Here is a 16,135-nt window from a genome sequence, read left to right as displayed (position 1 = left end):
GGATATTTTCCGTAGATTTAAAACACTGATGGTATTGTTACATTTTTAAATCGACTATAGTGATCCGTCGGAGTCGAATATTCCAGTTGTCTTCCCGACAGGCGGTATCTGTAATCACGCTTCGGTTCCTGCGTACCAAGTTTCTTGGAACCCAAATATGAACATTCCACCCGGCTCACTCGTCACACTATATTTTGACCTTTGAAAGTTCTAATGGTCATGTCACAGGTCACTTAGTGATCATTTAAGCATTGACCGGCCCGGCGACAATAAAGCATTATACGGGGCTAGGTTTATGAAAAATGGTGTAAGAATTTTAATGTATTTAAATTGTAATGTGGAAGTCGGTGTTTCGTGGAACCACAACAACAACAACAACAACACAGATACCTTGATGTCGAACAAAATCGCATATAGAACATTGAAGGAAGGCCAAGCGAAGAAGCAGAAATAGACCGGGGCTTACGTGAAATATAAAGTTTCTGGAATAAACAAGGTTGCTGCCACAAATATGCTTGCTGTTCCTGTGTTGCTTTTTTCTTTTAAAGTGCTAAAATGGAGTAGATGTGCCCGAGTTAGACATAAGTACTCGCTCATCAGTATATTCCATTTAACTCCCGCGACACCTGGGTGGTCGTGGCCTTTCGAGTTTGGGGCGCATGCATGATCGATTAGTTCTGGGCATAGGATGTACAGTAGAGCTGAACCATTGCTTCGGCTAGTGAGAGATCACGAGAAGATTTTGGAGCGGAACAAAGTATACTTCTAGGAAATTACACTAATAAACCACAGCATGGACCGTTCTAATGAAATATTCAATCGTTACCTACCATTTACTCTCAGCGTGTCCCGTGTATGTCATATTTATTTCCATCTAAGGCATTTCTACGGTATTGACGAAACAGTAATTTTGCCATGTGCTCCAGAAGAAGAAGGATAAGTGCCGTATCTATTGGAACTATCCATTTCCTCTATGCATAGGGTTCAAGTTAATATCAAGCGTAATATCGTCTTTTCAGTTTTTGACTCCAGCGGAGTGTAACATCGGAATTAAAGAGATACCGAAGCGAACGAAATACTTAGAATTAATTGGTAAACTTCGTATCTAGAATATACTGTGCGATTGATTGTACTTATTGTGGGGGCTTTGGGGGCACCAAGCATGAAGTACTTTGCGAAATAAGTAAGATTCCAGCATGTAAAAGATCACTTGATGAAAATGCAAGGCTGGGCTGTGTGTGATTACTGACCACTGACAATTAGCCTGTCGTATGGCCCACTGTGAGGTCGGATTCACGGGATACGCCATATCGAATTCTTTTTTCAAACAAAAATAATCATAATTCACTATATTTCTAAAAAAAGCAATTTCATAAATACCAAATTGTAACAAAAAGGACGCCCTCTCTATTAAAGCAGAAACACTTTCTAAAAGAGAATAAGAACACTATATGCTCAAAATAAACACAACCACTTAGTTCTATGATATCCTGAAAGACTGGAACCCAAGACTATATTGTAAGATTATTAGTCGAAAAAAAATATCTGACACACTGCAATAAACTTCCTTTTATAAGAAATTAATATAAATATAATAAAAATTATATATTTTAAGTGTGTATGGTCATGATTACTGTGGAAGCAAATTTTGTTCTGCAAGTATTTTAGATTTTATTAATCTAGTATTTTATATCTTATATATATCCTTAATTTTTTTTATCTGGCTATTCAGTAAATGATCTCTAAAATGCGTTCTACAACGAGATAAGTTAAGTTGTTCCTTATTTTTTGGGAATTGACAGAAGTTGGAACCCTGGTTTAGATAAGCCAGGTTATCTTATTTTTTCTTTTGGCAAGACAATCTCAGTACACCACATCTGCGTATTAAACAGTGAAACAACTAAGATATTCTTAAGCCATATATTGTTAACCATGAGTTTTTTTTAACTAGCGAGCTTTTTCATTTATTTTGCACCTTCCGTTGAATGCATTTAAAAAAATAATATCCCAATTCTAAATTGTACCTCGAAGTAGTTTAACATTTTTCGCGTCTGAGATTTCATCGTCGCTACGCTATGCTCATGTGTAAACAAATTCGTAATTAAAGTATTGTTTGGTAAACCTACCGAATTTATTCTAGTAAATATTCACGTAGGATTCTGGAAAACCTCGTATTATATCTCTCCTATATGTCGTGGTTGTCGCCTGGGGCCAGCGGATAATTCACAGGAGCGTGTGAATAAAAACGTTATTAAGACGTTTATAATAATTATAATAATATTAACTTTGTTCATATTACGGCTACTCCGAAGGGCAAACCTATTAATTGGCGCCTAAACCAAATGTATTAGGTAAATATATATAATAATTTATGTACTTTATTTCAAAATCAATAGTTATTTTATATTTGCGGTAAACGAAATTTTTCGTTAAATGTAAACAGATTCTTTGAAATCAATATATCGACCATAATGCTATAATGAAATAGTGTTAATTATTAATTTATAGTGTCGGTCTCCTTTTTATAATTAAAAATTTCTTTCAGTTTTTGTATGCAGTTTTCTATTTAATTATATATAATTATATATAATTATATATAATTATATATAATTATATATAATTATATATAATTATATATAATTATATATAATTATATATATATATATATATATATATATATATATATATATATATATATATATATATATATATATATATATATATATATTCTCACGTATTGATTCACGGATGGAAAAATGTGATGACACTATATTCCGGGATATCATCCGTTCGCTCGTTGAACTCCGACTGGAATCCTGCATCCGACTGGAATCCTGCAAATCTTGCATCCGACTGGAGTCCTGCAGACGTTTCGCCAAAATCTCAATTGGCATCTTCAATGCTCGCGCTCCGAAAACACTTCGAAGTGTCGGATGCAGGATTCCAGTCGGAGTTCAACGAGCGAACGGATGATATCCCGGAATATAGTGTCATCACATTTTTCCATCCGTGAATCAATACGTGAGAATATATATATATATATATATATATATATATATATATATATATATATATATATATATATATATATATATATATATATATATATATATATATATATATATATATATATATATATATATATATATATATATATATATATATATATATATATATATATATATATATATATATATATATATATATATATATATATATATATATATATATATATATATATATATATATATATATATATATATATATATATATATATATATATATATATATATATATATATATATATATATATATATATATATATATATATATATATATATATATATATATATATATATATATATATATATATATATATATATATATATATATATATATATATATATATATATATATATATATATATATATATGATGACACTATATTCCGGGATATCATCCGTTCGCTCGTTGAACTCCGACTGGAATCCTGCATCCGACTGGAATTCTGCAAATCCTGCATCCGACTGGAATCCTGCAGACGTTTCGCCAAAATCTCACTTGGCATCTTCAATGTTCGCGCTCCGAAAACACTTCGAACACTGGGAGGTTATCTAGGTGCGTGCGGTATTTATACTCTGCGCCGGAGATGGTAACGGTGCTGCTTGTGCGTGGGGGGAGGTGGCTCCGCCCCCTGAATTGTCGCGTTGTTAATTTCGCCCGATCGTAGTTGCGATGTCCCCGTTGGCTGCTGCGTATCGCTCTGCTGTTTGATTATCGTTCTCCACGTGTTGGATAAATGCAAAGCGTCGTCTCTCGTATTGAGGTGTCCCGACTTTTCTATTTCAATGGCCTCTCGTATAATCCTAGTCCTAAAATCAGGAATATTAGCTATTTGTTTGCAAGTGCCGAAATCAATTTTATGGCCTGTCTGGTGTTGGTGCTTAAACAAAGCAGATGTTGTTTGTTTGTTTCTTATGGCTAAACGATGTTCCTCGAGCCTGGCTGAAATCTTTCTGTTGGTCTGTCCCACATACGTCAGGCTGCACGATCCGCATGCTACACTGTATACTCCTTGGTTTTCCAGAGTAATTTTTTGTTTTGGGTTTCTTAGTATTGCTCCGATGGTATGGTCAGGTTTATATGCCGTTGATATGTCGTGTTTCCGTAATATTCGGCCGATTTTGTCAGTAACCCCCTTGATGTATGGCAGGACAGCGATCGATCTTCGTTGGGTCTCGTCCTGCACTCTCTGTTGCGGCTGTTGTTGTTTACTGATTGCCTTGCTGATGGTATGCCTTTGGTATCCGTTTTGTCGAAGACAGGTACTAATCTTCTTCAGTTCTTTATCTCTGTTCCTCTCGTTTGTGAGCCTGAAGGACCGAGCAATTAATGTATTTGCCACTGCCTGTATCTGTGATGGGTGGTGATGAGATTTAGCGTTCAGATATCTATTAGTGTGTGTTGGTTTTCTATAGACACACTGTCTATAGAAAACCAACACACACTAATAGATATCTGAACGCTAAATCTCATCACCACCCATCACAGATACAGGCAGTGACAAATACATTAATTGCTCGGTCCTTCAGGCTCATATATATATATATATATATATATATATATATATATATATATATATATATATATATATATATATATATATATATATATATATATATATATATATATATATATATATATATATATATGATGACACTATATTCCGGGATATCATCCGTTCGCTCCTTGAACTCCGACTGGAATCCTGCAAATCCTGCATCCGACTGGAATCCTGCAGACGTTTCGCCAAAATCTCACTTGGCATCTTCAATGCTCGCGCTCCGAAAACACTTCGAACACTCGGAAATACAATACCTTCGGATAAATTGTGCCGGAAAAGCGGCCAATGAAAAATATGTCGATTGGCGCTCATTATTGGGATTGAAAACGATTTTGTAGATTTTGAAATCGATTGCGAACCGAAGTAAATCGCCGCTAAAAGGAAAGTCGCAGTAGATTGTTGATCTATAAACTATACACGGTGTTTTAAGAAACAGAGTGTCGGAAAGTAATGGGAAACCTCGTAAAGACCGTTGACGCCATTTTGTTGTTATTGCCGTGAATTTTGAAGTCATGGGCGTGAAACTTTGGTCAAAATTTTTGATGTATAATCAGTTAATCCATTTTTATAAATAGGGTGATCTGGTTTGACTACTTATTGCGCATTATTACTCACTATTTGAACAATATTTTCCTTAAATAATTGTAGAAATTATAGAGCATAAAAATTGATATACTTTGAATATAAAATATAAAATATTTAAAACCTGAAATATCAATAACTACTAGGTATCTAAATAGGTATCTTTAAGCAACGTTTATTTCTTTCTTATATTTTATTTTCTTTTTAAAATTTTAAAGAATACCGAAACACTGATTATTTTTTATTTCTAAATAATAAAATCAAAATTGCATTACTATATCACAGACATTATAAATTCCTTTATTACATTTATATTTAATTGCCATGCTTTATATTGTAAGTATTATGTATTATTATTATATATATTCTATAAAATAGTCATCATAGTATCACAGCGATTTACCTTTTAGTTCAAACAAGAATAAACAATTGAAATGATTTCAGGAAGTATTCGTTTACAAACGACTCGGTAACTGTTTATTAAAATTCAATTACGTAAAATTCAATGTAGTCAAAAGCAACCAAATATTGGCCTTTGCCAACATCAACACCCTCAACCTTTTGTATTTTGAACGCTCTGTATATTGACAACCAAGTTTATTGCTGGCCCGTTGACACGTTTAAAGTTTGCACAATTTTTTGTGTAAACGCCAGTGTATTCGGGGACACGCGGTATATATCGAAAGCGATTAATAAAGAATCCTTGCAGCGATCACGTAGACGGTATTAACGGCCTGCATCGTCGGCCACATATTAATCATAGCCGTATTTGCTAACACAATTTGATCTTATTAATATTTCCTTCGCATGCGTATCGTCTCGGGTAATTAAAATGTTATTTATGTTAACAGTTGGGGCACCACCAACGTAATTTAAACTTATAAATAAGATTTTATCATTCAATAAATGGCCTGTTTTAATTATGTTCTTGGGAAATATCAGGGGTTTAGAAAAAAATCGATTGATAAGGCTCGTCTAGGTCGAAGGAGAGGTTATCTGTTCAGCAGTTTCGTAGTCGCTGCGATGCAGTATTTTGGTGTAAAATGGGACGTTTTACACCACGGGTACCATTTTTATTCCATCCATCTATCAAATAGCTAACCTAGTTTTTTTTTGCGTCGTGAGGTAAATTTTTGTGCCTTTTAGTGACTTCTTTATGCTCCCTACTACTACTACGTTTTAAATTTTATTATCTGTGAATAACATTTCCTTTGATATTATCAATATAGGACTATTATTCCATTACGAGATAGACCGTTAAAGTTTAGTTCAATGATTGTTTATGTAGAATGACAAAAACCATAATAAGTCTTCAAAATCTTTATCAATATCAAAATTGAAGTCAGTTAACAGTTGCATTGTATTAGTCTGTACAGAAACCTACAGATTTACTTAGACAAAATCGTCATAAAAGAGGATCCGGTTTAAGAACAACACCCCTCATTCTTTTCCGTGATAAAATAATTTTTTTTAATAATAAAACTTATTGATTAATCAAATGAGAAATGATCCTAGCAAGACTGTTTTTAATTAAAAATTAATTAATTTCATTTTTTTTCTTGGTTACCGTCAGTATTTTTCTTTTTAAATTTAGTCTCTCAATCAAAGAAAAAAAGTATATAGAAAATGCCATACAATGTTTGACTACCTTTTTTTTAGGCAACAATACGTGTCAACCAGGTGTAAACAGGTAATCGGATGTAGTGATTCACCCTCATTCTTTTTCTTTAAAAATGGAATATGTAAATATACATAATTTTACTTACGAACCCAACGACATATGATTGACTTTCCAAATCGTGCCAAAGCTAATGATTGACACGATCTAAAGTTTCAATAAAAAATTATTCATTATCTGATTCATCAGAACTTGCAATATTGAAATCGAATTCAGAATTATCGTCGTCATTCTCTTCAATTGTAGCCTGCAAACTGTCATCAACTTGCAAGGGCGTCGGATCTCCAAGGAACTCCATTGGTTTTAATAATTGTTCATCTATATACCATCCACAATTTTCGGGTTGCAGCTGAGCACAGCACGGATCAGTAGCATTGAGCCACATGGCATTCACGTATATTGTTCGTAGAATTTTTTGTTTCAACGATTTCCAGCAAGGTGGAATTGTGTTGGAATTAAAGCTTCTAACTTTTCTCAAAAATTGTTCATTACTTTTATTGGCTGAATAATTTTTTACATAACAGCAGTAAATTCTTGAACCACGTCAATTTTTTCGTCTATAAAAAGATCGGCACTATCGTTTCATGAGACAAAAACTTTCTGATAAGTTTCATTTTTCGCAAAAAATTTATAAGGCCTGACTTTTCCTTTGTTGTAAAAAGCTGCAGTATAGTCACAGCCTGTAAAAGCGTGGAACGCCGGTAAACTTTGGCGGTAAAATAATTTTAAGTGTGGGAATATATTTATCTTTGTCTTATACACAGGGAACTGAACACACGCCTTTCTCTTTCTGGCAAGAGCCTTATGCGCAGCTGTTATTGTACATCCTTCTCTGCCGTACATGAAAAAAGATATAGCGCTCGTAGTCACACTTTATTAGTTTTGCCACGATTTGGAAAGTCAATTATATATCGTTGGGTTCGTAATAAAATTCTGTATATTTACATATTCAATTTTTAAAGAAAAAGAATGAGGGTAAACCACTACATCCGATTACTTGTTTACACCTGGTTGACACATATTGTTGCCTAAAAAAAAGGTAGTTAAGCATTGTCTGGCATTTTCTATATATTTTTTTTCTTTGATTGAGACTAAATTTATAAAGAAAAATACTGACGGTAACCAAGAAACAAAATGAAATTAATTAATTTTTAATTAAAAATAGTCTTGCTAAGATATAAACTGTCAATCATTTCTCATTTGATTAATCAATAAGTTTTATTATTTAAAAAAATATATCACGGAAAAGAATGAGGAGTGTTGTTCTTAAACCGGATCTTAGACTATCAACGTCACCATAATCATGTCTTATCATATTCAGGGTTTTTTAAAGGACTTTTTTAATTATGGTTAGGTAATTTTGGTGCCACCGGAGTGAGTGATTTTATTTGAAACTATTGAGTACCCGTGGATACGTGGATACGATATTCGAAAACATTTCCCATTCGTCTTTCAAACAAGCGCGAGTTTGTTGAAATCGGATATACGGTATGGTGTGTCTCAAAGTATATCGTCTTGACTTTCGACGGATCCTCCACGAAAAAGTAATTACGACCTTCATAACAATGGTTACTGAGTAAACCGAACCAGGTGAGGGACAAGATAGGGCTGAGTCAGGTAGATGTCGCCACTTGTCAGCTAATAACAAGCTTCTTACGAATTCATTTTCCATTATATTGTGTCGCAAAACAAATTGTAACAAATGTGTGCAAATGTTTGGTAAGTAGACGGTTAACTAAGAACAAAGTCTTATAAGAAACCTACTTGCTTAAAATAATACGCCAATTTCCTTCATATTGTTAATATATGCATATGAATTGAATGAAAAAAAAAACGCCGTGATCTTCAATTTTGCCTGGTCAATAGTAAAGATATGATAAGGAAAATGTATTCCTTTTATCAAAACCAGATTGTTCCTACTTTGGGGCAACTGAAAAGGATGCTCGAAAATGAAATCAATATGATTACTAGTTGTACCACTCGTATTTTCTATCAGTAATAATATATAATATATCCCCGATGCTCTGTCTGCAGGTTATTATGATAAATGTTGCCGAAAGCCAAACCGATATACTTTGGGACACACCATACAATAAAATCACTAAAAATTTGCGAGCTCCCGCCATCATTCTTATTAAGGTCAGTACGCCAATGAGCCTCAACGAAGCTTGTGAGGAATTTTTTATCGTTACGATAAGCTTTGATCATAATCTTTTTCCAACTTCAATTCAACTTAACTTATTTATTTTCCGTTCATATTTTCATTCTCTGTAACGATAAAAATCAATACTTCAGATTTAAAGTTATCGAGCTGATTGATATAGTTAGTTGTGGTAAACCAACCACAGCCAGTGACACGAAACAGACGCATATGACGTATTCAAGATCATCGACAAACTTCAGAGATTACCCCTAACAGCGATTCAAAGTCGTTTCGCCACTTAAAACTGACCATAAACCAAAAGCACTCGAGATGGCAGGCGGTTGCAAAAACAAAATCTTGCGTTTCCTATACGCCGTTTATCTTCGGGATTTGTAATTTAATAAATTTATTTCTCGAGGAGTAATCGAACCGAGATATATTATCGTATGCACACATATAAACAAGTTTTTAATCTTACTGACACTACCAGGCAGCCCGTAGGCCGTTGTCGAATGTACGGCCGCCGATCGCACCAGAGCTGGTATCTGTTGCTTTTTTTCACCGATAAAGAAAATGGAAAAGTGTTTAAACCGGATTAACCAATAAAGCAAATAAAAAAAGATTAAAGTATGCAACTAAAACTTAAAGATGAACCACCATCACAAATATTGTAAGCAATATGTACTTAAAAAAGTAATTCGAACGGAGGGGAGTCAAATCCACTGCACTTCGCATTTTCAAGGTGCTACACAAAAGGTAAAATAAATGAGTTATAATAATTTTGGCATACGAGGTGTGTTCAAAAAGTAAGGCGACGTTTGTAATTGGGCGGGCTAGGCACATCCGATCTTCAATATTTTTTGTTTATATTAGTACACATGTCCATAACATATGTTCAGAGTCTCAGCCAGTTTGCATCTTTACTCTTTTTTTGTGAGACAGAAGCGTTAGACGTGTTTGTGAGATCGGCGATTTTCTGCTGTAAAAAAAATGGAACAAAGGATTTGCATAAAATTTTGTGCAAAAAATGGAATAAAACGATGCAAAACACTTGAAATGTTGGCAACGGCATATGGTGAATACGCCGATGACGAACCTCGCTCACGCATGTCAATAACTAATGAAAGAAGTGAATGTTGAAAATGGTGTTGAAAAATCGTCGAATCAGTGTTAGAGAAGTGGCTGAAGACGTCGGTATCTCTATTGGCTCGTGCCATCCAATTTTTTCAAAAGTTTTGGACATGAAACGTGTAGCAGCAAAATTTGTTCAAAAACTGCTTAATTTTGAACAAAAAGTCGAATGAGCATCGCTCAAGAGCTGCTAAACGACGTCAATGATGATACTGATATGCTCAAAAAGGTGTGTTCCCAAAACTCAAAAAGCCAATGAAAGGAAGGAGGTTTTAGAACGATTGAGAAGATAAAAAAAATCGCTGGAAGAACTCAAGGCTATACCAGAAAGTGCTTAATAGAAGTGCTTCGAGGATTGGAGAAAACGTGGGCACAAATGTATTATCTGGGGGGGGGGGGGATTACTTTGAAGGGAACAACAATACTTTTGATGAATATATAAATACTTTTTGATAAAACTTAAAAGTCGCTTTACTTTTTGAACACACCTCGTTAAGAAGTGAAGTGATTATATGCGCAATAATAATATTTTTCAAAGAAACTTCCACAGGCTACAGTAATACTATTTACAAATCTTTTGCCTTGATTGCTTATAAACAAAACTTGCTCTGAAGAAGCCTACAGGATGATTGGCGAAACGTTAGCAAGTTTTATTTATAAACCACCGACCCCGGACGAATCCAGATTATTAATAAATAATGTGTAATATTATTTAGTACTTACGTGTTTTTTTATTTTGAATTTGTTGTCTTAAGTCTAATTGAAGATAGTCTCCCCGTAACCACATCGGTGTATAAAGAATGATTGCAAGATTACCTAAGTTAAATACCGGATTATGTCCTAAAAACGGTATATTGTTTGGAGAACACTATTATAAAAACTTTCTCAATTAATGAGAATAAAATTTAGACATTGAACGCTGTGTATACCTGAAACAAGCAACATTTGTATGACGCATGTTGATCTCAATCATAATATTTTGATGTCTACTATCTCTATATTAGAGATTGCCCATTCTTAATGAATCTACTCTTGTAATTTAATAATTATTGAATATTATTGTTATTGTTGTTATTAATTGGCAATTATTTTTCTATTTTTTCTGCATAAACTTGCTCAAAAGGGTTCAACTAAAACACAGAAAATTTCTTCTGCCTGTTAATTGTTAATCGTTAAATATATTTAGTAGCACATTATCTTCTAAATTTTAAATTTGGAAAATTGTTATTAATAACGAAATGCGGCAATGCACAATTTTTCTTAGTTTTTCGATTTTCGTTAAATTTAATGGTTTTTGCGGCGAAGAGAACATGCGAAGGTACATTTGGAGTGGCACTCGTGACCAAACGAGGAACGCAAGTTGAACTTTTGTTTTTGTTTATTGCGGAACGTTTGTTAAAGGCTTATATTGCAAAAGCCAGAGATACCAACTATTAATTTCGCGGAGGGAGACATTTGCAATACGCGACGGAGGTTATAATTTATAGAAATTACTAATTGCATTGTAAAAGCGGCGTTGCCTTATAGGGACCCGCGGGAAAAACGGCAGATTTCTACGACTTTCTTGCTGTCCGTTTAGGATTTTGGTGGAGATAATTAAAATTTTTAACTAGGAATCAAAATCACAACAAACGCGTCAACGTGTCTTTTCTTTCTCCTTAATTTGGGCTTTTCTAGTGTCTCATTACGTTGTCTTTATTTTCATCAATTCAGGTCGGCTAGTCTCCTTGACTATGATGCGTATACAATGCTTCATCAGCATTAGCGTCACCGGCTCTATGGTCTACCCAGAAATAAAAAGGAGCAATTAAATGGTGATAGTTCTTGCTAATGAATGAGCCGGATGCACTTCATTTTACTTCCAATAATAAGATGTTGTAAAAGCTCTCCCTTGCCAATGGGTACGTATAAAAGAGGTCACAACAACACACACAACGAAGACGATGTATTAAGTAAACCTGACAAAGAAATCTTTAAATATATTAAGAGATGAACAAACTTATACTTATAGATAGAACTGATAAATGATTTATCATCAATGTCAAGGATAATCGCTACGCTTCAGTCAACCTTACTCAATAGAAGAACTGCAGAATATTCTGGTGCAATCAAAGCAACGAAATCTGAGTCTGCAGTTCCAGCTTCTTTGCTGACTCAACCTTAGAAGAATGCATAGAGTCCTGGCAACTCAAATTAAATGAAAGCAACTGCACTGTTTTAAATATGGGACCTAACAACCCACAAACCAATATTAACTCCGGAGGCAACTCATTGTTATTCTTGATCGAGAAAAAACAGTAAATGCTCCTAGTGTAGAAGCTTTCAAAAACACCTCCCTAGTAGATCGTTCAGCGTAAACAGAGTGACCAACAACGACCTGCCAATAATGGTCAATGACAGCAAAAATTACTACCCTGGGCTTACTGTCACTAGGAATGAAATTCAATAGAATTTAGGGAATGGATTTGGGGTTAGAAGAAACAGGATGTTTAAAATGAAAGCTGTAAAGTAGTTCGATGTAATTTTCCCAGGCCAGGTTAGGGCATTCCCATACAATTTAATCATGTTATGGTGTTTGTTGAGCATTACTAAGTATTCTTTAGTTGCTTGAAGGTGTAGGAAGTCTTCATTCTGTCACCTCTTACTTTTGGTTAGTCAATTGACCATAGAATAACTAACCACTAACCGATATTTTTATTGTTAGCTGGTATACTTAAGGTTATTTGTTTATTTATAACGCTAATGGTCTTTGTTTCATCCGCGTTTTCCTTGGCACGGAAAATTTTGCTCGGCTTAATCGCCGACGAGCGAAATTATTCACGCGACACCAGACAGCAGAACAATATTAATCGCCTTACGTGTTCCGAGACTTGCATTCTCCATTACGGTTTCTAGTCCATCAAGCTTAGCGCAAACCCAAAGCGCAACAGCGCTTACCGCATCGCGCTCCGCAGATAATGGAGTTTGATAGTGTTTGGAAAGTTAAATCGGAAGTTTGCCGCAGCTCCGCACAACATGTCCGACGCGTACAAGCCGACGTTCTCGTTTTTTTGTTGGAAAATTACGTACCGGGATATGTTTCCAGTCACGTCGAAAGTTTACCAATCGGGATTTAAAACGGACGAATGCGCTTTGCTAATTTTAAATTGTTCGTTAAATTTGCAGAGGCCGCTTAGTGTGTTGCGGCGTAATTTGGAGAGGGCAAGAACATGCCTGATCATCTCTAATGGGGGTATAGGTTATAAATTTATACTAACATAATGTGTTATAATCCTATATTCATCTAGATTGGGTTTTGGTACCCTCAAACATCCATATAATATATCCACAACCTCCACTCCGGTAATCACCGTCATTGGTGAGGCTGATGTTGTGCATATGGCACTTAAGGTTTCAATATTCGATACTGCATCACTATCAGGGTCTTCAGATTTATTCTAATACCCACAAAATATTTTCTTATCTTCAAAGTACCTTGAATCACTTTATGACTTCCTTCAGGCGTGAGAAAGGGTGTGAGGTACATTTAGCCGCGTTTTTTCAAAAATTTTGGAGACTAAGTTGGGCTTTAGGCTTTCTATTCAAAATCAGCTATCTTCATGAAAGAACTTCGATTTTACTTTGCGATTCCTTATGCTCTAATCTTTTCTGTGGATTCTGTCCAATCACATCGAGCAAACTAGACAGACTTATACTTGGTGTGTTAAGGCAGAAACATTATACACTTTTGAACATTCTTCCCTTTTTTCTTCAAGTGCCGTGTCTTCCCAGAACATTAGCGATCAGTCAGATGATCTTCACTTTGTCCGCAGCAGATCTAAACAATGCGGTGGTGCTTACTCATTGTCACTAACGAAGTTTTTCGAGCCAAGATATGGAGCAATTCATATTTTTTATTTCTCATTACGTGGGCAGCTTTCTTGTTTTAATGGTATTAAGTACCTCTCTTACCGCTTGATTCGTAATTAGCCTATCCTTACGGGAATTCTTAAGACTTCTTGCATGTTCTTGTTTTCTCTATTCTGTTTTTTTGATTTCTTGACTTGAGTCCCCGTTTTCATTCACCCAGCAGCCCGAATACTTGTTTGTACTCTCCCAAATTATTTTGCCCATTATCGCTGATGTCTGCTAAGTTATTAGTTATGTTTTTGTTTTTGCTCATACCTGTTCATTTGGTTTTCTTTATATTTAAGCGTAGACCCATTTGTTGGCTATGGTCTGCTACCGCTGATAAAAGTAGCTGTAAATAAATCATCTAATAAATCATCTTTATCTGTTGCTACTAAGTCCGTATCATTAGCGTATCTTGAATTGTTGATGACGATTCCATTAACAATTACAGCAATTACTCTGTTTTTTCTTCGACGGCTGCCCTGGAGATTTTTGCTGCATATAAATTAAACAAAAGGGGGGGGCAGCACACATCCTTGTCGAACTCCTCTCAGCTGTCTAGTTCCAGTATAAGTTGTCTATTATCCCAAAGTCCAGGCATACATTGTTCAGTATAGCTATTAATTTATTATACTAAACAGTGTCAAATGTCTTTTCGTAATCTACGAAGCAAGCATATATATCAACGCTCACATCTAGATATCGCCGTATGAAAACCTGGATGCTAAATAGCGCCTCTCTTGTACCAAAACTATTTTTAAAACCAAACTGGGACATACTAATGTTTTCTTCGCATTTTATATATATTCTGGAGTGAAACAGGAGTGATTTTTAAGAATAACTTTAATACATGGCTCATTAAACTCATCGTTCTATAATCTTTGGCTTTCTTTGGCAGAACAACGAAAGTTGGCGTGAGCTAACCTTTAGGAATTATTCTGATTTTAATTTTTCAAAGAAACTTCCGCAGGCTACTTACTGTAATGCTTTTTACAAAACTTCTGCATTCTTCCTGCGTCGGTTTTTGTTTAGTAGAAATTGCTGACGTTTCGCCAATCATCCTGTTGGCTTCTTCAGAGCTTGACTGAAACTGAAGAAGGCAACAGGATGATTGGCGAAACGTCAGCAATTTCGACTAAGCAAAAACCGACGCAGGAGGAATCCAGAAGTTTTGTAAAAAGTATTCTGATTTTGTATACGCGGTTTAGCAAACCTAGAAGTGTGAAAACGCTATCTTTCTCCAACGTTTTCAAGACCTCTATCTGGTACGGGTGCGTTTCCATTTTTTACACTTGATGTAGCGTGAATGAGTTCTGTTTTAGGGATATCCCATCTATTCGAGTAATATCATGTGAAGTACTCCAATTGTGTCCAAAGAGATTTTCAATATATTTTTCCATTCCTGTAATTGTTCTAAAAATTTGCTGTTGATCATTCATGAGGCTGTTTTGTTGCTCTTTTTGTGTTGACCATCCTTGTCTTCTTACTGCTCTATTTCGTTGCACTCTCCCGTTAACTAATTTTATTTCGCTTGTCTAATCTTAGCTCCAATTTCTTTGTGAATCGCTTTGTCTCTAGTATGATCTTTATTTGTATGTGTTATACGGCGGTCCATTAATTTCAGGATGTCATCGGTGATCGGTATTTAGTTTTAGTATATTTCAGCTTAGCTTGACTAACCTCTACTACGGATACTTTAATCTGTCTCCATCTGTTTTCAATTTCGTCTTCATTTAACGTTTAATGAATGATGCCCAATCTTGGATTTAATTCTTCTCGCACTTGACTAGTCTTGTATCTATAGCTTGTATGACCTGAGATTTTTTGTTTTTTTGTTTTGTTTTGTTTTTTGTTGAAATTTACTGTTCAGTAAAAAAAAAAATCTAAAAATTCTCAAAGATATTAGGTTTTTTTCATTTTGACTTTAAAACTTCGGTGAAAATGGGGTGCATACCAGGCAGGTCATAAACGAGAGCCAGAGAACTGATTGAACCATATTTTTTAAAAAACAAAAAAAATTATATATGTATCTGAAACTAAGTAATGCGTGATTGATGGAAGGAAATTGGTGAAAGTGCGAGTCGGCA

The sequence above is a fragment of the Cylas formicarius genome, unplaced genomic scaffold, assembly GCF_029955315.1.
Source record: "Cylas formicarius isolate icCylForm1 unplaced genomic scaffold, icCylForm1.1 PGA_scaffold_9__14_contigs__length_23061073, whole genome shotgun sequence".
NCBI classification, from domain to species: Eukaryota; Metazoa; Arthropoda; class Insecta; order Coleoptera; family Brentidae; genus Cylas; species Cylas formicarius.
Note: the sequence above shows the minus strand (reverse complement) of the source record.